Source organism: Vulpes lagopus, chromosome 1 (genome assembly GCF_018345385.1).
Source record: "Vulpes lagopus strain Blue_001 chromosome 1, ASM1834538v1, whole genome shotgun sequence".
In the NCBI taxonomy this organism is placed as follows: domain Eukaryota; kingdom Metazoa; phylum Chordata; class Mammalia; order Carnivora; family Canidae; genus Vulpes; species Vulpes lagopus.
Genome location: NC_054824.1, coordinates 182,158,061 through 182,182,538, shown reverse-complemented (window position 1 = coordinate 182,182,538; position 24,478 = coordinate 182,158,061). Strand labels below are relative to the sequence as shown.

Genomic DNA, 24,478 nt, shown 5'->3' with positions numbered 1-24,478 from the left:
TGTAGTTAAATAGCATCAAGATCTTAATTATCATAATTTAAATGATAATCTCTAAAATATAGAACATGATAATATAATGAATGCAGGGATCCCTGGGTGGCGCAGCGGTTTGGCGCCTGCCTTTGGCCCAGGGTGCGATCCTGGAGACCCGGGATCGAATCCCACGTCGGGCTCCCGGTGCATGGAGCCTGCTTCTCCCTCTGCCTGTGTCTCTGCCTCTCTCTCTCTCTCTCTGTGTGACTATCATAAAAAAAAAAAAAAAATTGAAAAAAAATTAAAAAAAATATATAATGAATGCAGACTTAAGGAAAAATCGCATCCCCTTAGCCAGAAAAGTATGGGAAATCAGAACCAATGAGGATGAACATAATTATTTTTCCTGATACTTCGATAGACTAATCTATAAAAGTTGGGTTTCATAGATCTTGTCTTATTGGTATATGAAGAAACCCACGGCTGACATCAGAGTTTGTGGGTGTGTGGCATGTATATTCTTAATAAAGATATCTATGATCAATATTGCAGAGATAATTAGGCTTCACGTAAAACTACCTCTTCTAGAGTCTTCAAGGCCAAGGAACTGCAGCTGTGAATCACCTGCCTCTTCCACAGAGAGTGCCAAAGGGTCTAACTCAATGAAAATTCAACCAGAATGCACAAAAATACAATATTCCCAATCTGCTATTTATATTGCCAGATAAATTCTATATATGCACAACAATAATTGCCCATTGTTGATTTTTATGTTGCACAATTATACTAAATTTTGAATGGCATTTTTAACAAAAGAAGCCTAGAAGACACATCCTTTGGCTCACAAAGGACAAAGACATCACGTATACCTGAGAAAACATTTTTAGAGCTATTGTGGGGGTTGCTGAAAGATACACTGAAAGATGCTTATGGCTCAAGAACATATTTCATTTAGAAGCTGAGCTGTGCTTTCGTATTTTATCAACTTCATAAATACTGGATCGATAGGTTTTCAATCATAAAGGAAATTTAGAAAGAGAAGAAATGTAAGTGAAAAATCTTGTTAGGAGCAGAAGTTATATAGAGAAGTGACTGCTTATTTTTTCAAGATGAAGTCTCATTTTAAGTAAATAACATTTTCAGGAAAAGAAGTTGGTTAACAAAACAACGTTCACACGAGGCAATATGCCACATAACTCAACACGCCGGTGCAAAAATGTTAGCTTGTAAAAGGGGATTCAGTGCTGGTCAATAATCACAAGCTATATTTTCTCCACTGAAAAGAAGAGCTCTCTTCACATTTTGAGTATAAGTAAAGGGAATTTGGTTCATGTTCCACAGCTCTACGGCCATGATGGCAGGCTTTGATTTTTCCGTGGGTATCATGGAAATTATAATAACTATGACCAACTTGTATTGACTAAATAGGACTTAATTTTTCTCTAGCCTGGGGTTCCTCAGCAGAGGCACTATTGATATTTTGGACCAGATAACAACTAGGCATGGGAGATTGTACATTGTAGCATTGTGCATTGTAACATTTTTAGTCAGCATCCTTGGCATCTACTCACAAGATGCCGGTAGCATTCCTCTCACCACATTGGTATTAGCAGACATTGCCTTTGGTTGAGAACCATCTGTCTAGACATTTTTCATTTCTTGTCTTATCTCAATGGAAAATGAGTTATGTTGGTTTTCTGCAGGATCTTTAAAAGACATTTTCTATAGAACACTCTAAGTGAAGAAGTGGTCTACAATGCAAATGTTTCTGTAGGATACAAAAAAATAGGATGCAAAAAATAGATATCTCAATAGTACATTCATTACTTGAAACACTAAATATTGTATTAAAATGACACAGATTGTAAGGGATATTGACTGTGAGCTCGTATTTTGTGCCATACCTGAAAATTTGCCGCATAAGCCAGGTAAATTAATGCAAAATATGTTTGCCTCTGATTGGACATGAAAAATTTTTTCATGTGTATTATAGTTAAATATAACAATACCTTTTCAGAGGTAGCTTTCTGCAGCAGAAAACAAACTAAGGATTCTTACCAGATAATTCTTCATGGAGCTGGTTATAGCAGAAGAGTGGCCCTCGTGTGTGTTTTCCGTACACGTTGACTTTATCCATGTACTAGAGCACAGTTTCCCTGCAATGGCACACAAACTACTGAAAACAAAAGAAAGCAATCTGCAGAGAACCTGGGAAATCATCATCAAAATGGGCTGATAACCATGTATTTAAAATATGGATTATCAGCTATTTTTTAACTAACAGTAATGAGATGGTAGAGAAGTTATTACCTTGATATGTCTTTGGGATTTGAGGGGTTTTAGTGGAAATATATTGTAAGCAAGGGGAAAAAATAAGCTAATATGGAAGATTAAGAAGCAAGCGGTCAAAGAGAAATATGCAGGAAGCAAGGAATCCTGTTTTAGATGACAGGAAAAAAATGTGTTGATAGTATTGATCCCTGGGCCTTCTAAAAACTTAAGCCAGTAAGTCTTAGCTTGATTTAGCTTTAACACAAAAAGCTCCATGAATGATTTCAATATATTAAATAATGTTTTGCTTAGCTTTTGTATACAATTATAAGTGTATTATGAGTGTATGTGGCTTCCCCTGTGAGCATCCGGGAAAACTGAGTTGATTTGCCCTTCCTTCTTGAAGGCATTCATGAACTTTTTCAAAAGTTCTTTAAGATGACCTACTTACAGACCCACTACTAGATGATTTGGAGGCATTAACATTTATATATAACCAATATTTATTTTTTTATTATATTTTTCAGACTTGAGATTTAAAAAAAAATCTCTGGATCCATGAAAGATAAAATAACAGGTTTGCCTTTTACAGAGCTTGATCTGTACACTAAGAATAGATATGGGCTGAGTTCCTTTCTAGCATGAATTGGATTATTAATGAACATATAGTCATGAATCTATAATGCCAAGAGTTAGGCATAAAACTTAAAAAGCTTATAGCTCCAACTTGTAGTAATGAAATTATAAAATAGAGTTATGCTTATGGTTTTTTTTCTTTATGAAGAACTCCGAGTAGCCATGCTTTATTTCTGCATGTGCTTCTTCTTTTTTTTTTTTTTTAATGACAGTGAAGTCTTTCCTTGTTAACATGTAAGAGGAAAAATGGATATAAGGACTTATCATTGCTACTGAGTTTTGAAAGTAATAAAGCATTTTTATAGAAAATATTTAGAAATTGAAAATAGAATTTCTTTTCCTGATGTACTATGCCACTGTTTCTTGAAACTTAATTACTAAAGGGTGATTTTGATTATCACAGTTCTCTAGGTCAAAATTTCCCAAACTTTTGCTATATCAGAATTACTTGGAAGGCATGTTAAAATGTAGATTGCTGGGTTTCATGACCAGTGTTTCTGATTCAATTGGTGAGGCCCGAGAACTGCATTTCTTGCAAGTGCTCAGGCCATCCAGGTCCTGAAAGCCTCACTGCTCTAGACACATGTTTGATCCCATCTATCTAGCCTTATAGTGTGGTTGGTAACTTCCTCTTTGTTGAAAATGGGAAAGGCTGCATAAATATAAATATGTTAAAGAAGTTGTATAAATTTTAGTTCACTCATCTGCAATAGACCAAATCGGCTTTGTTCCTGGGAAGAATAACTTACGACAGTGGATGTTTTTAATAAGAGTCTTCACATAGCATTGAAAGACAGGAAACCTTAAAAGGAAAAGAAAACTGATAAAACTACTCCCAAACAGGCATTTAATTGAGCTAAAAACCTTTTTTTAAAAAAATGCTGCTTACAAAGTAAAAATTCATTTTCCCACACTAGCAAACACTTAGTTATCAATATTTTGTTCATATTTTTTCCTTAGTCATCCTTTTTCCACTTGCCAGAAAAAAAATTAATCATTCTCCCCATTCACTGCCCCTCTCCCAAGGTATGCAGTTGTTCTTGCCCTTACATATTTTACAGCTTACATGTACAGCAAGACCCTACTAATGCAATATTTTTTACTTAAACGTTGGCAAGGTCCTATTAAATCTAAGATGTCATTAAACTGCAGGACATCTAATATATTGAATAGATCGTTCAGGATTCAAAACAATCTTTTCAAAGGTATGCAGGGCTGTCACCTATGGCTATAGAGGCTGTGCACTGCACAACTCCAAGAGGTACCATTGATCTGGATGATGATGTAAATTCTCTCTGTAATTGTGCAATCAGGTATTCCTTGGTCAAAAATAATAGGCCGAGTATAATAAGATGGACATAAAGTGCTTGTCTTCACTCCAAAATTCTTGGAGAAGGGGGGACATATAGCAGAAGAATCGCACATGTGATTTACGTCTGATTTAGTTGACTGCTATTAGCTCACTGTGCGTCAATAATAATATACAACTGCTCACACAAACCATGAAAGGCTTAGTGTTTCAGTGGGTTGGTTTTCTGGGGTGAGGGAAATGAGGAATCTCTTAGCTTTGTAGCTGGTTAGAATGAATCCAGAGTTGACCACTTCTCAGACACGATTTTCAATCCTGCCTTGCTTGTAGGTAAACCAAGGCACCAATTGTTAATGTTCATTTACAGAGAACACTCAACAAATGTTCTACACTCAGCATAATCACTGAGAACCTTTGATAGACAAGCAAGAAATTGTTGAATTTTTTTTTTCAATTAATCTTAATGACCTGTGAACAAATATGTACTGGTTTTGCCAGTGAGGTATGCCAAAATTGCATAGTCTTTCAAATTCCCTTATGGAAATACGGCACCTTGATTCTGGCTTTGGAATAAAAGCTTATGGGGGTTTTTGATAACTTCTAACCTTTGACAACACAGCAGGAGAAGCTGAGAAAGGAGCTATTTTTAGCTGAATACTGGAAAATCATCATCCAGTTTCCTCTGCTCAGTCACTAATAATTGCAGGCAGCCTTAAATAGAATTGTTGATTAATTCATCTGGGTCCAAACATTTTATTTCATTTTTTTTTCTTAATGCAGTGGGTAAACTGTGGTTCTGGAACACTAATTATGGTTCTGGTGAATCTTGTTGTTTGGTTCTCCTGATAAGACCAACTTTAGTTGACAATGCCCATTAACGCTCTACGGATGCTTTGTACAACCAGCAATATGATGCTTGGAGAGTGCCCACTCTTTGTTTCCCACACATTTTAATAATTCTGGCATATCCTTTGCCACAGAAGCAAGCGTACAAATGCGGAGACACTTCTACATGAAGACCTAGTTCATGATGTGCATATCCAAAGCATTGACATTGATGCCGTATCCATGCTTTTCAAAGGGGAGGGAGATCTGTGATAACAAAATTGTATCCCTTCCTTCCTGCAATTACCTCACTATCCTTCCAGCCTTGACATCTGGAAACCCACGGCTACAGTAGCAGCTGTGATTCCTGTTCTTACAGCAGGAAGTTGACTACGCATTCCAAAGTGCCCTAATTGTTTTGATATTTTCTGGCTGCTTAAGGAGCTTGGATATTGGAGAACACACTATTTCGTACCAACCGCATTTTGGAGCCATACACCAAAGTATTCCTTGACACTTAGAGGTACTGCAGGTGGTCTTTCTCTTCAGGACGTATACCTGTTCGTTGTGGTCAGATTCTAAAGTTAACCATGTTAAACACCGCACGCTTTATTAGAGAATTAAACCAGGTTTTGCTCAATATCACGCTGTTTTTCATAGTTTATTTGGTGGTTTCACCTCTGCTGTTATTTTCTCAAGTAATTAGTACGGAAGAAGGCTTATCCAGAGGCATACTCTTATCTAAATACTTGGAAGAGAATTGACTACTTTAAGTTAGAAATGGATACTCATAGTATTGAGAGAATCATTATGCTTTGAGTTTGCTTACAGAGTGGCTCTTAACAGAGATTTTCAGATCCTTCTCGGTTTCTAGATCTCCAAAAGAAGTGCAGAATGATTAGTATTGGGCAGACACGATTGTATTTTGTCCTCACTAAATTGTCTGAAACTATTTTGGGATTTGAGCCAATAAAACCTATAATATTGTTTATTCAGAATGCTTTTATTCCTTAAAATGAATCAAAAGGAATAACTACTGTGTTTTACTGTTAATTTATCTTTAAAATGGCTACAAATAATAGTTATCTTCATTATAAGAGCATTAGTGCTTTTTTCCTCATCAAATTAAGAATGAAATGGGTTTCAGTAACACCCTACAATTACCTTATTAATCAAAATTATTACCAGTGATCTCCTCGAAGCTAAACTGGTTTGCTGCAGAACAGGTTGAGGATTGCTGTGATTGAGAGCATAACTCTGCAAAAATACATTGACATGATTTTTATTTAATTTACAGATTTTATTGAGATTTTCCTCTTTCTAATATTTTCCCCAAATATAACCATATCCCCCATTGTATATTTTTATTTGCCTTAATCTCCAATTTAATTTAATTTTTCTTTTTGCTTAATTACGTCTGGAATTTTATATTCATAAGTGGTTAAATCTCAATCTCTCGCTCTCTCATAATTAAATAGTTGATTTAAAACAATTATTTATGTCTTCTATCCTAGTGACTATAATCTCTGATATTCCCTTCTGGTTAGAAATATTTTTACACTAGATTTATGATGTGTTTCCTGTGATACTGATTCTGTGTATGCTTAAGCATTTTTTATCAGTATTATCCAACTGTTCCTATGATAACCAGAAGTTATTGCGCTTTCTCCTAGTATCTTAATACTCCAGTGTATACTGAGTGTTTAAACAACCGTAAAAGCAATATTTGTTTGCATAGTTATTGGTTTGTTTACCTTCACCGCTCCAGAAAATCTTGCTAGGCAATCTGCCTGGGGCTGATACTTATAACCATTAGCAGTTATGGATTCTAGAAAGCTATTGACATGAACTTTTAAAAAAAAAAACAACTCAAAATCAGATACAAAATATGCAGTGTGTTCCTAGGGTAGATTTTGTTGCCATTCATGCCCTTGCCCTTCTTGTTATCTTAACTCTAATTCACTTTTTCATTAGGAAGCCCTGACTAATAGGAGATCTGTTTCAATCTTGGGTTCTTCCTAGACATTCATAGACAGATGCATAATTTTCAAAACTAATAAAGCAGACTTATTTTATATGATGATGTCTTTACACATCATTTATGTTTTGCAGGGGTTTGGGTAGTATGCCCGTGATGTACTTTTCATTGTCAAGGAATCCCATCTACACAAAAGAGGCTTGGGTGCACCATCCAGCAGGTGGGGACTGCTGTCATCTGACATATGTACTGAGCTCTGGAGTGGGGGGGGGGACACGAGGAAGAATGCATGGGACACTGCTTTCAGGGAGGTTACACTCTAGAGTCTGTACTAATAATATGCCACCAACGGGCAACAACAAAAGCCAGGCAAAGATTTTGACAGAAACCTCTCCAATTAGTCCCCACGCTGGGACAGGCAACAAAAGAAGCCTCCGTTTCTACTGAATCCAAACCATTTTCTGAAATATTTAGAAGAACAGCCTTAACGAAGAGGTCAGTTACAGGCTTTGGTTTTGATTTTGTTTCCTTATTGTTGAGTGTCTTGCAGAAAAGCCTGATGCATTTGAATTGTTGTACTTTGAGCTTGATCTGGGCCAGAAATTGTGCTGAATAAGTTTTTTTTTATCCTTTTTCTTTCATTTTTAAAAACAATTTTCTAAAAAACTGTCAAACAGAAAGTTGACTCTTAGAATTTCATCATGTCACGATAGAAAAAATGTATCAAGGAAGAAAAAAAAATCCTACTTATGCATATGACCTTTCACCTTTAAACCGTTTCAAACCTGACTTTGGTAGTTTATTATCAAGATTTTGGTAGCTTATTGTCAAGATACTTTAAATTTGGCAGGATAAAAAAATATGATTTTTGGTCTTTAAATATACTGCTTCAATCATCCCCCAAATTTCACCTAGAAAAGAAACTGGAAATACTTCCTAAGTGTGAGAATAGAGAACAGAAACAAATATTTACTTATATCGGACTCAACCTCGACAAAAATATCCTTAACTTGGTATCTATTTCTTTTAAATTTATCTCTCAGTTTTTAAAATTAAAAGAGAATCCCAATATGAATGCTTAAGACCTAAAGTTTACTGGATTCTGGAAACTATCATGGCATACTGTGGTGTAAAAACAATATTTGTTTTTGACATGAATTTGCAATGAGCTATCAAGACTGTGCAAATCACAATGAGTGATTCCTTTTGTCAGATTTTCCAAAGAACAAGACATAACGAATCTATTATGAACGTCTCCCACATCGTTATTTCCCCTTAAATGTAACATACGCATTTACAATTTAAAGCTAAAAAAATTGTTAACATATCACAACTTTTCAATTATTAAGAGACTTAGGCAAGAAGTCGCCATGATTTTGCAAATAGTCATAGCATACATTTTATTACAGATTATTATCTAGTGAGGTTCCTCACTAGATAATAGAGGTCAAATGTATGTTTATGTTCTGCTGAGTCTTATAAGCCAAGCCCGTCCTTACTCTTTAAGAAAAGAGACAAAACAACAATGTTCTTAATTCCTAAGATACAAAAGCCAGTAAACTGTACACATCAAGACATTCAGAATTAGAGTCTAGTCACTTTAAACCCAGATGTGTGTATTTTGAGCACATTTTTTTGAGCACTACATAGTCATAAAGTAACCTAAAATAACAATGAAAGAAAACTAAGCTCTGCTGATAAAATACACTTCACTTTTTATGTGGTGTTAACAAAATGACTTAGATGGAAAATGAAATCTGTCTTAGCTTAAGACAGAAGCACAAAGACATTTCCCTTCTGGACAACAGACTTTGGCATTGAAAGATCAAAGGAACAATTTTATCTGCATTGTGACTACAGACCAAAAAATTTTACAGTATTCCTGTCTCCATGCTAGAGCTTATGTGTCTTTAATGGCATTTAAATTATAGCCCTTCTGCAGTCAAGCAGTCAAAACACCACGTCATCTGATGAGACACCACATTATAATCTGTCAGTATGTCTCATTTAAAAATTCTCCTATACTGTACTTGCCCTCATTTTTCTCTTTTGCTAGAAAAATTGAGCAAATTGTTTTTTAAACTGGATTTATGAGTTGACCTAATCAAGCCAGACAAAAGACATACTTTGGTTTATATTATTTTAACTTAATTAACTTAAACCAATTTGTAGATTTTTTTTTCCTTTTTATTGTGATAACCCCTGTCCACATTTTTTGCTTGTTTGGTTTTAGGGTTTTAATCATTTTCATATATAAGAGGATACATGGTTTATTATAGACAAATGCTAAATGAAAATTGAGAATGTGTGTCCATTAGAGAATAATAGCTAAAATATTTTGTCCTTAAAGCAAAGTATTTTATGTTAAGCTAATATAAAATAGAGTGATTATTATATATAAGTAGAAGGAGCTGTTGTTCTCTGAGTTTTTGTGTATCACACAATATAAATGGTGTTTCAAATGTCACTGGAGAGACAGGTTCGGAATGTGCTCTTTTAAGGTAGTGTTTATTATACTGATTAAGCAATCAAAACTTTCTGAAAATGAGTATTCCACTTAAAATGTTCCTGCAGATAGGAAAATAAGATGCTACATTTTCTACAGAAACAGTGACTTTTTTCTCAAAAATATAAAAATTTTAGGAACTTTATTAAAAAGATAGCAAGACTGTGTAATCAATGATTATATACCTTAATACTATCCAATATTATATATATTTATAAATGGTTATGGCAGATAATTTAAAAAGCAAAATTTATTTTGTCTAGAAATGTGTTAGATTAGTAACTGATGTGATAACTTTGTTTTCAGGTTTCAAAAATATTACTTGAGAATTCATGGATTTTCAGCTACTTACCTAGGTTCTTTTTAAAAATGAGTTTTTAAATCACATTAAGATTGAGATCCAGGATACTTGTTGACAGTAAGTGGCTTTAACAGGCCATGGGAGGCATTTATTTATCTTTTTTAATTAAAGTGACTCTACCTTAGATAAGCTTCAACTGGAAATATTTCTTTTAGTTTATGTCCACCTGTTTTGGAAAGAGCCAACTTTAACAAGTAAATTGGTAAATTTTCACAAAATTTTAAACTTTTATATCTAATAATTTTGTGTAGAAAATCACAGCAGAGTATGCTGTGTGCTACATATTGAGTAGGGTTGATGGACATCACCAGACATACAGTAGGTTTGAAGAGTTGGGTTTTTTTCCCAAAGCAGAAATGTCGGGGATCCCTCAATATATTTTACCTACCTGAGGAGCTGCAGAAGATACTTACTGAGCATGGGGCAAATTTAGTATATCACTTTTTCATGGGATCAGGATTGGGTGTCTCCACACTTAGTTGACAGTTGACAAGAAATCATGACAAGCATTTTATGCTCAGAATTTGACGTAGCTAAATAGGGCCTTATAGTGCAATATTTTGATTTAAGATATGTATTTGGGGGGAGTACAAAAAAGCAGTGATTTTTAGGGATGAAAGAATAGAGTAGAATAAAAAATTCTCTATGTATGGAAAATAGTTGATTTTATATCTCTCCTCTCTTCTATCCTAAAATCCAAGATGTATCCTAGAACTATTTCTGGGAGTCTATTATTTGATAAATACAAAAAATTCATATGCAACGTAATGAATACTTATAAATCTACTACACAATTTAAGAACTAGAACCATACCGAGAGGATTGCTTCTCCCCTCTCAACTTTCTTCCTTAGAAGTTATAGTTACCAAGGCCAAAGTAGTGCAAAGTGTGTACTTTACAAATGTGCAAGATGTGTACTTTCATGTCCAGCTGCGCCTCATAAGAATGGTGCCCCTTTGAAGTGTGCAGTGTAACCCACATAGATTTTCACAGTGACTCTGCCACTTTTGTGACTTGTTTTGCTATTATCTTTTTATATATGTATGATAGTTTTGCTTGTTTAAGACCCTGGAAAAATGACAACATTTTCTAATAGCCTTACTAGAACTAGCTTTTTTCACTAAATATTATATTGCTAGGGGTCATAGACATCGTTGCATATAATGATATGTTCGTTTACCTCCCTGCTATATGCTATTCAATTGTGCAAATACCCTCAATTTATTTTTCTATGCTTTTCTTTGACATTTGAGTTATTGTCTGCTTTGCAATTGCACTTGCTGCTGCTATAAATATCCTTGCATATGTCCTCTGGTGCACACGGGCAAGAAATGTTCTAATGGACTAGCCTAGGAATTTCTGAACCTTGAAGCTTATGGATGGAGTAAGGGAGTATGTGAAGAGTAAAATTTTAAAGCTCTGATGAGGGTATATAAAGAATATGATGATAGTTGGCTACAGAAGACTTTCTTTAGAAGACCCAATTGTAAATACTTGCAGCATTTGTATAAATACTATTTGTGTGTCGACCTCAGTTCCATTTATAGATAGTTATTTGGGTGGTTCTATAAAATGCCTGCCTTGCTAAATCAATCAATCATTCTAGCCCAAAGCCATTAGCTAGAAAAGAAAGCAAATCCAGGAGCCATTTTGGTTATCTTAACATGGATTAAATGAATTTATTTTAAACTCAGAAAATGGGGATTAGAATGAGATGATTCAGCCAAAGCAAAAATGATCAATTTTACTCCCCTTTCCACATCCCATTCAGATTATTTTTGGAAATACTGAATACACACCAAAAACTGAAGATTGTGATTATGATTCTAAGGAGACAGGAAAATGTACAGACAATTAGTAGATAGGGAGTTTTTTTAGGGTGTAAAATACACACAACATAAAATTAAGACCACTCTTAAGTGTCCAGTGCGGTGGCATCAAATACATTCACATCACTGCGTAGCCATCACCACCGTCCATCTCTGGAACTTTTTTCATCTACTTAAACTGAAACTCCATACCCATTAAACAACAATGTGGCCCCACCAGCCCTGGCAATCACCAGTCTCCCTTCTGTGTCTATGAATTCGACTATTCTAGGTACGTCAAGTGGAATCATATGCTGTTTGTCCTCTTGTGATTGGCTTATTTTACTTAGCATCTTCAAGGTTCATCAGTGTTGTAACAGAACTTCCTCATCTTTTAAGGCTGAATGATACTCCATTGTATGTATATAGCACATTTTGTTAATTCATTCATCTACTGATGGAAAGTGGGTGGCTTCCATCTTTTGGGTTCTGTCAATAGCGCCACTACGAACATGGGTGTCCAAGTATCAGTTCGAGTCCCTGTTTTCTCTCCTCTTTAGGTATGAAGATTTTTTAGAACTCCTATAAGTCAGCATCCTGAGCAGCTACTCCCCTAGGTGTCAAAAGAAAACCCCAAAAGACTTTCTTAAGATCGACAGAAGGAAGGATAGAGACCATATATTTTTTATACTTTTTTTTTACAGTGTTTTCCTCTTACTTGAATGGATTCACTTCTTTCAGGAATTATAGATATTGATATAATATCCTACTTGCTATTCTCTGACTTAAATAATATGTGATTGCTTGAGAATCTTAACTTTAGACCTGAAGGTTTTCCTTTGAAAAACACATTTGAGAAATACCATTTTTCTCATGCTATTTCCATTAATAATGGAGTTATATTTGCATGGAATATACTCTCCAAAATGCTTTCTTCTACTTTATTCATATTTGCCAGCACTAACAATGTGATGATTACTTAATAAGTATATAGGGAGATGAGTAGGAAGATAGATGATAGATAAGTAAATAGATGGATGATAGAGAGACAGATAACTAGTCAGTCTGGCTCAACTTTTTTTATACCCATAGGAGGGGAAACTGAGATTTTGAAAGATTAAGTGTAAAAGGCCCTTTAATTAGAAAGTGGCAAAAGTCAAAGTTCAAACTTGGTCTTCCTCGTACCAAAACCCATTTTAACCATTAAAGATTTTGTTCTCCCTAAACTAAGCTAATCCTCACCGCAGCATCATGAAGTTGATGGGGAAGTTGAGAGCTATTCATTTTCTCTTGACGAATGGAGCTCTGAAAGATTACATCATTTATTTAAGTTTTCATAGCTGCTAGTGCTACAGCACAAACTCAGGTCTTCTGTCCCATTCCTTATACTTTCCCCATAACCCATGCAGCCATGACTGCCATTGGTTTTTGTTGACGTTAAATTTTGCATCCCAAAAGCAAAAGTCTGAACTATCTAAGCATTCCATGCTCACGGACTGGCAGTACTTTAAATATGTATTTTTAAAAATAGGCAAAGTATGTAACGTTCCCCATGCCATACTTCTTTTATCAATAGAATAAGCATAACATTTTAGATTTGTTGAGTTTAAAAATAATTCTCCATCATCTGGACCTTAATCTCATTACACTTAGGAAGAATTACTGTGAGAAACTTTCCTAAATATAAACTTGGAGTGCATTTATGCTTTTGTAGTATTAAAAATACTTTAGAGCTTCGACGCAAATCCTACTAGTCCTGACCTGATATGACAGGAATTGCGCAGGTACTTCAAAACGGATCCTTCAAAGGGTTCCCACCTAAGCTTGTCTTTATAGCTAACTGTGGATCATTAGCACTATTCAGAATCTTCCAGCGTGCTAGTTTTTAACCTATAGAAAAACCCAGTAATTATTGCTAGAACTATTTGCAACCTAGCTGTCTTTGAATTTTAGTAAATAGAAATGTTATTTGTGCATTAACACACAGGAAAGAGGGTATCCTCTAAAGGTACTTACTCATTATTTTTTGGATTAATCCAGTTTTGTGTCCAAGAACTGGACTATAGTTTCCACACGAAAATGTAACGAATTTGTTTTTCTTTTCATATAGCCTAAAAAATTCACCCTCTAGTCACCTCATCAAAATATCTTTGCACCTTTTATTGTAATGTCTTTTCAGAAAGAAGGGGGGAGAAATGCATTGTAAGTGTTAAGATACAGAACTATGTGAATGAAGTGCTTTTTAAAAATCCAGACCCAAACCCCTTTTAGGTCTCTATTAAGAAAACAGATATTACATCCTCTTATTACAAGTGTGATTGTTATCACCTCTCCCACTGCTGGGCTTCATTTCCACCTGGAGACATCTGTATGCCAATCCCAGGAGAAATGCCTGTGCTATACCCCGTCAAAGCTCACATGGCCCCTCTGCCCCGGAGAATGTATTATTAGGTAATCTCTCCCTTTAGCCAATTGATTTCACTTCTAACACATTTCAATGCCATTAGCATAAAACCGAACAGAGCTTAATGATCACTTAAAACTAAAATCAAGGAGAGGAAAAAAGTACTTTGTTGTAAAAGATGGTTGGTAATAATATTAGAATATTTTCGGATGCAAGCAAAGTGTAGAGTTCTCTACAGAAAACTAGAAACACACCTACATTTATACTTTGAATAGAGACACGACTTTAAAAATGCAAACACTCTGAAATATTTGTAGGACACAGTTTCATTTCCAAAGGAGAATGGTTATTTGTCCTCGTTTTTCCCCATTTACATGAATAAACTTTGTCTTTCTTATGACAGATTAGCTAACTGAAAAGATTTTTTTTTCCCCCACACAAAGTATAAATAGCTGTCTCCCAGACATCAACTTTTCAAAAAGCCTGCCATTGACAGCTGATGTAGTCACGTATGTTTGGAGGGGCTGTGTTCTGAGTCTCAGAAGATACTTTACCTGAGTCCATTTGTTTTCAAGTTTGTGAAGTGGCCCTTCTCTAATGATACTCTTCCTGTCGCATCCAAATGTTCACTCTACAAAGGTCCACAAAAAGTGAGACCCAGAATGTTTTTTTAAACTCTGAATAATTTGAAGGTAAGACATAGTCTAAAAAAAAAAAAAATACATGGGGAGAGATGAGTAAAAGAAGGCACTAACTAAAACCAAATAAAATTTAAAAAATGAAATAAAATATGGATGGTAGTCAAGAAGGCAGAGAAAGGGAAGTGATTTGGAGACCTAATGAGGGGGTTCTAAGGTTGTCACTGCTTCCAGAGTATTGAGGGGGAAATAAAGTTTTAGATGGCCTATTAATTTACTTCTAAAAAAACTCACTACTTAAAGCAAAGATATTATTTTAAAAATATAAATATACCTGCATGTTACTAAAATATAGATATATGTGGTACACACACAACAAAATTATCTTTGGTTTCTTAGAAACAGACACTATGATGCACATGAATTTCATATTTTGAATTCAGTGTACTGGTAAGCACTGTAGTCCTTTCTAGAATCCAGTCACTCTTCTTTATGGGGATACTTGGGTTTGGCTTCGGTTTTATCAGTTCGGTATGTGTTAGTATTTAGATTTGAAAGTGGCTAGAATTTTCTAATTCCAAAATCCCGAGTACCTATCTTTTTTTTTTTTTTTTGCATCTGTGTTATATATAACAACTTAACCGAACAACTGAACTGTTCAGAAATGGATTTCTACTAAATTTTCTTAAGTGCCTTTGACACGTTATTGCTGAAAAATATATATATTATTTTTTATTGGCCTCTACTGTAGATGTACTAATGTGCTACCAGCCATGCGAATTATATATGACTCTAGGAGACAAACACCATCTCCAGTTACACATGAAGGGCACACATGGGTTATCCAACATGTGAGTCATCAAGAAATGCAATACTGTGCAAAGACTGGTGAATCACACAGTCTGTAAAGGCAGCTTTTTGAGCTTTTCACGCAGATGGCTGTTGCAAAGCATAACAAGGAATAGGAGGAGGAGGTAGGGGAAAGGACGGGAGGGGAAAAGAAGTGGTGTGGAGGGGCTCTCTGTAATCAGTTTTTCTTGTTTCGTAGTCTCTTGACCTCTGAACCAACCACAGAAAGGAAACTTGCAACTCTTTTTTGTACAATTACCATTCTCAGGTACACAGTGACATTTGAAAATTCTTGAAGTGACCATATTCAATTTAGAATTATTCTTGAAGTGTCCCACCCTATATACTCTAAGGTGGCCCGAGGAGTACCCTCCCGTGTTGTTTATTTAATGTTGTCTTCCGCCCTGTGATAAGCTACGTGAGGACAGGGACCATATGCCTCCACGGTTCACAGCGGTTGAGGATAGGAAAGAAAGAATGGAGAAAGGAGGGTCTTCTAATGTTATCTTGGCATCTGTGAAATGTATTCATTTTTTAAAGCTCCGTCTCTTCCCTGTCCTCCTTGTCTTGAAACAATTCATGTCAAAGAAAGCATCTTAGCGCACACACACACACACACACACACACACACACACACAAACATTAATTGTTGCTGTGGCCCATAATGTCGATGTACCACTAACCACATGAAAAAATAAACAACATCCCTGGTAATTCTATGTAAGGAAACTGTCTACCCGTTCAATTACCCTTCGACTAGGATCCAAACACCTTCCCACAGTGCTGAAAACTCTTCATATTCTAAGCTTAGAAACTGAGCATCTTCAGACGTCCCCCTTGCCCCTCTCCTCACCCTGTTTCAGCCATGTCTGTCTACCATCCGTATACTATTTCCGTCACACATGAATTCTGTTAGGCCCTGTTGCCTCCTCTTTAAAACTCTTTCCCCTTGGAGTGCCTCTGTATGTACATTTTCCTTCACAGATAATTTCTACTTGTCTCTTCGTGGACTTGCACAGAACGTTCCAGAATATTTTCATGGACTCTGTATTTAGAGAAAAGAGAACATTAAAGCAGAAGGGGATTTAGGGATTGCCTAGCCCAACCTTTCTGTTTTGCAGCTGAGGAAACTGAGGCACAGAGAGAGGCCACTGCACAGAGTCACACCCAAATGAACAATAAGCCGAGGCGAACTTGGCCTCTTGGATCCCTTGGCCGATCTCTTCAGTGGTGATCATATCTGCTTTCAATTCAGACAATTCTGGAATTAACCTTGGGGAATGTGTTAACTTTTCTGAGTCTTAACTTAAAATCGGACGTAAAAATAGGTAATCTAGGATAGTTTCTTACTCTCCTTCTTTTTCTTTGGTGATTCCCGGTTGAGCCATTTAATCTGCAGACCCCGTGGACGTTCTTATTTTCAGAGAGACCTGGGATAGAGCAGCAGAAGATAGTAGTTAGCACATAGACGATGGGGTTAGGGGTTTTTTTTGTTTTTTTTTTTTTGGTTCAAATCTTAATCCACCTGGTACTTTGGGCAAGGTACTTAATGACCGTGCCTCGATTTTCTTATTTGTAAACTGAGAATTATTAACTTACTGAATTCATTCAAACATGCTTAGCCGGAGCTTTCTGTTCTAGGCTTTGAGGATTTGGCAGTGAACAACCACACACATAGAAGCTCTAACGGAGGTTCCATTCCAAGGGAGAGATAATCAACTGATAAATTATACGTGCCCTCCCCTTCCTCCAACCCAGAGTAAGTGCTCTTTCTTCTGCCCGGAGCTTCCTTCCTGCAGCTGTCTACAGGGCTAGCTTCCTCCCAGCATTCAGGGGCTTATGATCCCCTTCCCTGGGCACCTACTTTAAGTTTCAGTCCCACCCCACCCTTGTCACAGCTAAATTCCCCTTCCTACTCTATTTCTAAAAATAATGATTCCTTGTTACTGTCTAACATGCCGTATGTTTTTATTAATTTGTCTAGTTTATGTTGCATCTTGCTTACTCAAATATAAACCCCACGAGGATAGGGACGTTTGTCTATTTTATTCTCTGCTCTCTCCGAAGAACCTAGGTTCACTTCAGTATGCGCCTGCTGTGGGCCTGGGATTATCAAGTACTCACTATCTATTTGTTAAATGGCTGTGTTAATATCTAGTATAATGGCCTATGGTGATATTTGCAATTAAGCAAAGTAAAACAGAGTTAAATTTGTAGAGAGAAAGATCCAGGGACTAGTTTAGGTAAGGTGGTGAAGGTAGGCCTTACAAAGAGGGTAACCTTTGACTAGAGACATGAATTAAGGGAGGAAAATAAGCCATGAGGATAACTGGTGGTTGAACATTCCAGATAACAGGAACAGCTGTGCAAAGGTCTTGAGCCTAATTCATATTTGACATGCTCTGTTAATGGCAAGAAGACCCAAGTGACTAGAGCAGAGTGAGTGAGGAGAAGAAAGGTAGGAGACAAAGTGAGAGAAACCACTCAGACCATTCATGTAAACCCTAGTGAGGACTGTGGATTTGATGATAAGAGAGGCAACCAGGGGCACCTGGGTGGCTCAGTTAGTTAAGTGTCTGCCTTCAGCTCAGGTCACTATCCCGGGGTCCTGGGAGGGAGCCCTGTGGGGGTCAGCTCCCTACTCAGTGGGGAGCTTGCTACTGCCTCTCCCCTGCACGTGCTCTTTTTCTCTTTCAAATAAATAAATAAAATCTTAAAAAAAAGAGAGCCAACTAAGTTGAGGTGTAGAGAGATGTTAAGAGAGTTGAAGCCAAATATCTGAGGTGTACACATATTCAATACACGTTAATTGCTGTATACCGGGGATTGAGTCACAGTTCTAAATTACAAAGGAAGGCAATGAAAAGAACAAAGAAATGAACGCTGAATTTCCTTCCCTGTCTCTACCCTTTATGACAACAACAACAAAATGCACAGAAGGCAACTTAGGATAGAAAGGGACATCTGGAAAATTCTACTGAAAAAAAAAATATATATATATAAAGATTGGGTCTCTCTCTATATAAAATGGGTTATAGTATGATTTTTAAAAAGACGTATCACATGTAGCAGTCACACTCATAGAACCTGAAACAGTTTGGTCCTAGTCTGTGTTAATGGATTTTTCTGCACTCGTATTCTTAAACTGTACAGCTGTATTTTATCAAATAATCAGTTAATGAAATGATGATGGTTTCCTGTCACATAATTTGTTTATTCCAAACTACTGTTTGATCTCACAAACACACCCAACATATGACCAGCCAGACCATTTAACCTCTTTAAAATATTACCCCCCCCCCCCGGGAGGAAATGAGTTTTTACTATTGACAATGTCAACCCAAATTCTGTACATGTTTACATTCATCCTAAAGCAAGTACATGGTAACATTAAAGATCGTGCTTTATGATATGCCTTATTGATCAAGATTTTGTATTCATTATTTTCTGCCTTCAGCACGGTTTCTGGAATCTTCGATAAATGCGACCGTATTTCCGAAGAGAAAAAATTTCGAATCACCTAATAATTAATTCATTGTCAAGGTGGCAATAGATTCAGTGTAACAGCAAAGCATGTTCTTTCAACCTCACCAGAGAAAGAGGGAACTGCTTTCTTAAAAGACTCAGAATGGGAGTCTTTGAGGGTTTTTAAAATGAAGGGCCATGCTTATACTTCATTATTTAGTCCAGTTCGTGTGTAATAGTGAGCATCTAATCCATTTAGCAAATTTTATTTGTCAAGCTAAAAAGGCATATGCTATATTTAGTTCCAGCAAGAGTTGTAGAAATCAGTTGAAAAAATTCACATACAGTTGGTAGAACATGTAGGCTTTTAATTATTTTACTTGTCCAAAGGGCACAGCGATTGGGCAGACTGCCTACTATACATTATAAATTAATTCCATTTGTCCTGAAAACTTGTTCATTATTTCAGTACTTTGAATTTTGGCTACCCTAATTAATCTCTGTTTTGTAATCCAGGCACTTGAACCTCTGCAAAGGCTGCGTTTTTCCAGCCAGTAATCACACTCTCAACAGACAGCCAAGTGCTGGAGACAATGGTTCCTCCATCCTCTCAGCTCTACCTCGGCTTCCGTGGAGACAGACTTTCTGTCTCTGATTTATGTGCTGAGTCCTCCTTGAGAGAAATGCCGGGGTGGGGAAATGCACAACCCTAAGGCAGATGACTTGCCTCCCATCATTGCTCCTATCCCCTGCACACTGTCACTAGAGCACGGGTCAGGAGCCAAGAGGCATCTTGGAATATTCCCTAGAAGACACGAACCCACCTCACAAGTGCTTTGTCGGGTTACATCTGCTTTCTTTTAAATCCATGCACTGTGAGGTGTGTTGGACTCGGGGGTCTTGGTTGCACCATGGAGAGGAGCCTGGAGCAACGGGACGCTGGCCTTGGTAGCATAAAGGGTCAACAGGTACCATGTTGCATTCATTCCCAGCGTTCTCTTGCCAAACACAGCCGCTCTTTTTAAATGAATGGGAAACTATTTTTAACGTCAGTCATTGTTCATTTAGAATGAAAAAAAAAATGTGTTTCATCTGACCTTTTCTGATTATTTTCCTTTTTACTTCATATAATGATGCAGAAAAATTCCTTACAATGAACTCTGTGTTCAAACCAACCAACTAACCAACCAACAAAAACCCCCAATTTACTGGTCACCTAGTTCTTCATTTATTCCTGGAAAAATCTACTCCCTAAACCTTATCAAGGAGTCATAGAGGAAAGCTAGCACATTGTTTTGTTTATTGAGTCTACTGGTATTTGTAGAGGTAAGAATAGGGCCATGACTCTGTCGCAGATAAGGACGGGAGTCAAGGATGGCTCTTGGTGCCTGACCATATAGAAGATTGCTTTGTTCCTGGTCAGACAAGGCTTCAGAAAATTTGGGGTTTCCCATTTGTTTGGACTTCCCACTTCCCACTTTCTATATTTTTCTGTATTATTAGAATAGTTTTATATTCTAAGCATCTAATTATATTTTGGTGAGTTTAGATCGGGTTTAGGGGGAAAAGGCAAGAGACAAAGCCATAAATAGCCAAATTCAAACTAGTGTAATAATTAATCCATAACCTAAATAACTATTAATAATACAGGTTGGTAAATGTCTCTCACAACGTATTTTAAAATTATTTCTCACAGAGAGCAAGTATAACTTGAACACTTGAACTGTATAGTATTTGTTTTTTAGAAAATCAATTCAGTAATGGGAAAATATACCGAGAAAACTCTATTTCAAGATCCAGTGTCTAATTCTGCAGGTAATGTATTCTTTTGTTTATGAGTTATACTTCACCCTTCTTCATTTCAAATATTGAAACATGAGGTGGCTATTTTTGAAGAAGAAGAAAGAGAAGAAGATGGAGGAAATGGAGGAGAGGAAGAAGAAGAAGAAAAAGGAGGAGGAGGAGGGGGAGGAGGAGGAAAGAGAAGGAGGAGGAGGAGGAAGAAAGAAGACCAAGTATCCAGGGCTCTAAGAATTAGATTAAAAAAATTATTTATTACAAAACATAAAGCATTCAAGTTCTTGTTCCAAGGGAAAATAACAAAGGAAAAAAATCCATTAAACATTCTTGCTCTTCAAAAACAAAATGAATGGAAGTGTGTTTCATGACATTTTGAGGTCATACGTGTTTCCTTGTGGCTTCTTAGGAGATGGGAGGGAGGGTCTGAATGGAGAGATCGCCTGTCCATGTGGCATGTGGCACCAGTGTAATGACACTAATGTGAAGGAACTAGAAGTTCTAGATTCTTAAATGCCTTATAAAAAAAAAAAGCTTAAAAAACAGTTTGAATAGGAGGCAAATGATATTAGAATTAAAGATCTAAAATTCTAAGTGTCATCTTCAAAAAAAAATCTCAGAGATATTTTATGAGAGTGTATGTTTTTAAGTGAATGTGATGTAATCCAAATTTATATTCACTTTCAGCTAGTCATCTATACTCATAGGAGTAGTGCCTGTTTATTTAAGGTAGAAAATATGCTGTATTTGGTGTCAAGTCTTCCTACTAATATTCTCTGACATTAAAACATAGACTCTGAGAATTTTAAATTTTACAAAGGAAAACCAAGATAAAGCAACTTTTAGAAAGATTCTTTGTTTCTCTTTTTCTTAAGATAAAGCTATTGTTCAAGCATGCCAGTTTAAAAATCTTTCCTTTTCCTCCCTCCCTCCTTCCTTCCCTTCCTCCTATTTTTTTCTTTTTGTGGTGCATTTGACTAAGAAAAAAATTATGGTAGCTTTAGACAGAAAAATATTTTATTTGTTTATATGTGGAGCTTCGATGCACAGTCACTAAATTAACAATAGAAGCAGAGCATTTGATTTTCATGTTTGTTTCTAGACATTAGCAAAAAATGGATTATTCGTGTTTGGGATTTTGAACTTGGGGCTCCTGCAGACTTGCCTTACGTTTGCAAGGTTTTGTAACAAGTACCTGAACACGCTCTACTGAGAATTCCAAAACAAACTTTATAAAGTCAGAAAGTAAGAAAATGGATGCAGCTTCCAAATTCAGCCTATTCCTGTAGAAAGATATTTGAAAACAGCTCTGGCATACATTTTTATGCACCAATCTCTGAAATCATTAAAAATATAAAAAGAAAAGGAATGAGTGCTGAGCAAATGTTTCATAGGACATATACGAAAGCATGAAAAGTAAGTCAGCTTAAAGCAAATTACCAATCTTTATTCTTTCAAATATTCCTCCAGATGGAAATGTCTTACTGCACTTGGATTAATTGTAAAGACTCAACCTTATGAAGTGTCATTAAGTACAGAACTTCAAATAAAATATATTTTTCCTTTCCTACCCCCATCATCCTGAAGACACACAAATTGTCCTAAAGAAAAAATGTCATGTTTGGGGAAAATATACTGTTTATAAGTATGTAAATATATTGAATTTCAGGAGACATGTGTTATGAATTTCTTGGTGGGCTATATATATTTATATATTTTTTTAAAATTCCATTATTTCTCCTAAAGTATTCCAAATTTGTAATAATGGACATACATCTAATTTTAAATTTTACTACCCATTCCAGTAAGATATCTTTAGTAACTATAGAAACGCATGAAAATTGTACTTTTAATGTAATATTGATTTTAAGTGAGGTAAAATGTTATATTTTAACGACTGTAGGAAAATTGAAGCCCTTGCCATTATTCCTGCCATGTGCCTCAGGCTTTTTCCCATAATAGAAAGGAAAGCGTGTTTGTTGATATCTTTTGTCTCCAATAGATATTTTTAGTTTTTTGTTACTAATTTTATATCCCAAAGAAAAGATAATATTTCTCTGGAGTGCCTTTGAATGTTTCCCGTAGAGGATGGGAAAACTGTGGTAACTTAAAAGTGCTCATTGAAAAACATTTCATGAAGCCAATCTTGTTTATTAGAGTTACAGTCTTGTTGTTTGTGTCCATAGGACTGTGTGCTTTTATGGTTGTTTTTAAATCGGTATAAGTTAGCATAATTTTGTATCATTCAGGTGATCTTAACAAAACTGGGCAGAGTGTAGAATTGAGAATGTGAAAGGAACTATTTTTAAGTGAACACTTAGGTCAAAACTCCATCTCGTAAAAATATTTTTGTTACCCTAAAACAACAAAAAGATTTGAGGGGACTCTTTGACAAGTTATTGCCAAAATTATTTTTCCTTTTTTTTGCCAGAAAATAAAAGCTGAAAATAGACTGAAGCATAATATATTTTTATAGCTCTCTCTCCAGAATGACAGAATTTTCTGTAAATCTCATTATGTAAAATATGCCTTCCCTGTGGTAAGTATGAGGTATGGGGAGAAACTAATTGGATTGCTCAAATTAGTCAATATGTCTGAAACTATTTTGGGGATGCTTATCCTTTTCGGTAACTACATAATTCAATTTGTTGCTTTCTTGTGAGAATTCTTTTAAGCAACAAGCAGAAATCCAGGATAACATTAAGAAATGAGATTTTAGGCACAGGATGATGACCACAGATGACCACAATGTACACAGGCATCTCAAAGAGCATGATGTCCTGAAAAATAAGACAAGATTGGTAGCATGACAATGAATGACCGTCAACTTTTTGGACATTGATGTAAGCTGAATTTAATAAAAACAAAAGAAATGTTAGAGAAAGAAGACTATAGAATAACATATGATTTTGTTAAGGTCTTTCTCATGGTATCTTCTGGGGAAAATATCTTCTAGCTAAAATGATTTTTTAATTAAAAAAAAATTCTAAAAGGCTAAAACATTTTCCCTTGAGGATATTATAATTGACAGGATCTTAACTATTAGTAAATAAGTCCTTGTGTTGCTGTAAATCAGCCGTGGAATAAATATTCCACTTGCTGAGACTTTTTTTATAAATATCAATATTTATGTTAATGTGACTGATTTCTGGGTAAACATAGTCCTATATACACATCTGAACTCCATTGGCCCCTTGGAGTTAATTGCCTTGGAAGGTGGCACCACAGGCCAGGGAATCCGCCATTGGTCACAACTTTTGGGGGATTGCCTTTAAATCCAACTCCGTTATTTTTAAACTCCATTTTTTAAAAAAAGATTTTATTTATTCATAAGAGACACGCAGAGAGAGGCAGAGACACAGGCAGAGGGAGAAGCAGGCTCCCTGCGGGGAGCCCAATGAGGGTCTCGAGTTCGAGACCCCGGGGTCACTCCCTGAGCCAAAGGCAGATGCTCAACCACTGAGCCACCCCGGTGTCTCTGAACCCCATTTTTAAAAGATACTGAAAGAAGGCAAGTCTCCATCCTTTGAGGGTGATTCAGTTTTCAAGAATATAGCTGGAAAACCCCTAATGTGACATGTGGTGCATAAAGTAGTTTGATCATTGATACACAAGGACTGAAATAAAACAATCTAATCTGTGCTGAATGAAATCCCTC

At 36.0% G+C, this 24,478-nt stretch overlaps 1 long non-coding RNA gene across 2 annotated transcripts in view; it reads left to right on the top strand.

Annotated features, from left to right (window-relative positions):
• Positions 1-23,742, top strand: part of LOC121498772 — a 63,726-nt gene extending 39,984 nt beyond the window's left edge. The window contains exons 3-4 of one of the 2 annotated variants that reach the window (XR_005989893.1): positions 17,200-17,317; positions 19,540-23,742. This is a non-coding gene — a long non-coding RNA (uncharacterized LOC121498772). The other variant, XR_005989892.1, reaches the window with a different exon arrangement.
• The last annotated feature ends 736 nt before the right edge of the window (positions 23,743-24,478 follow it).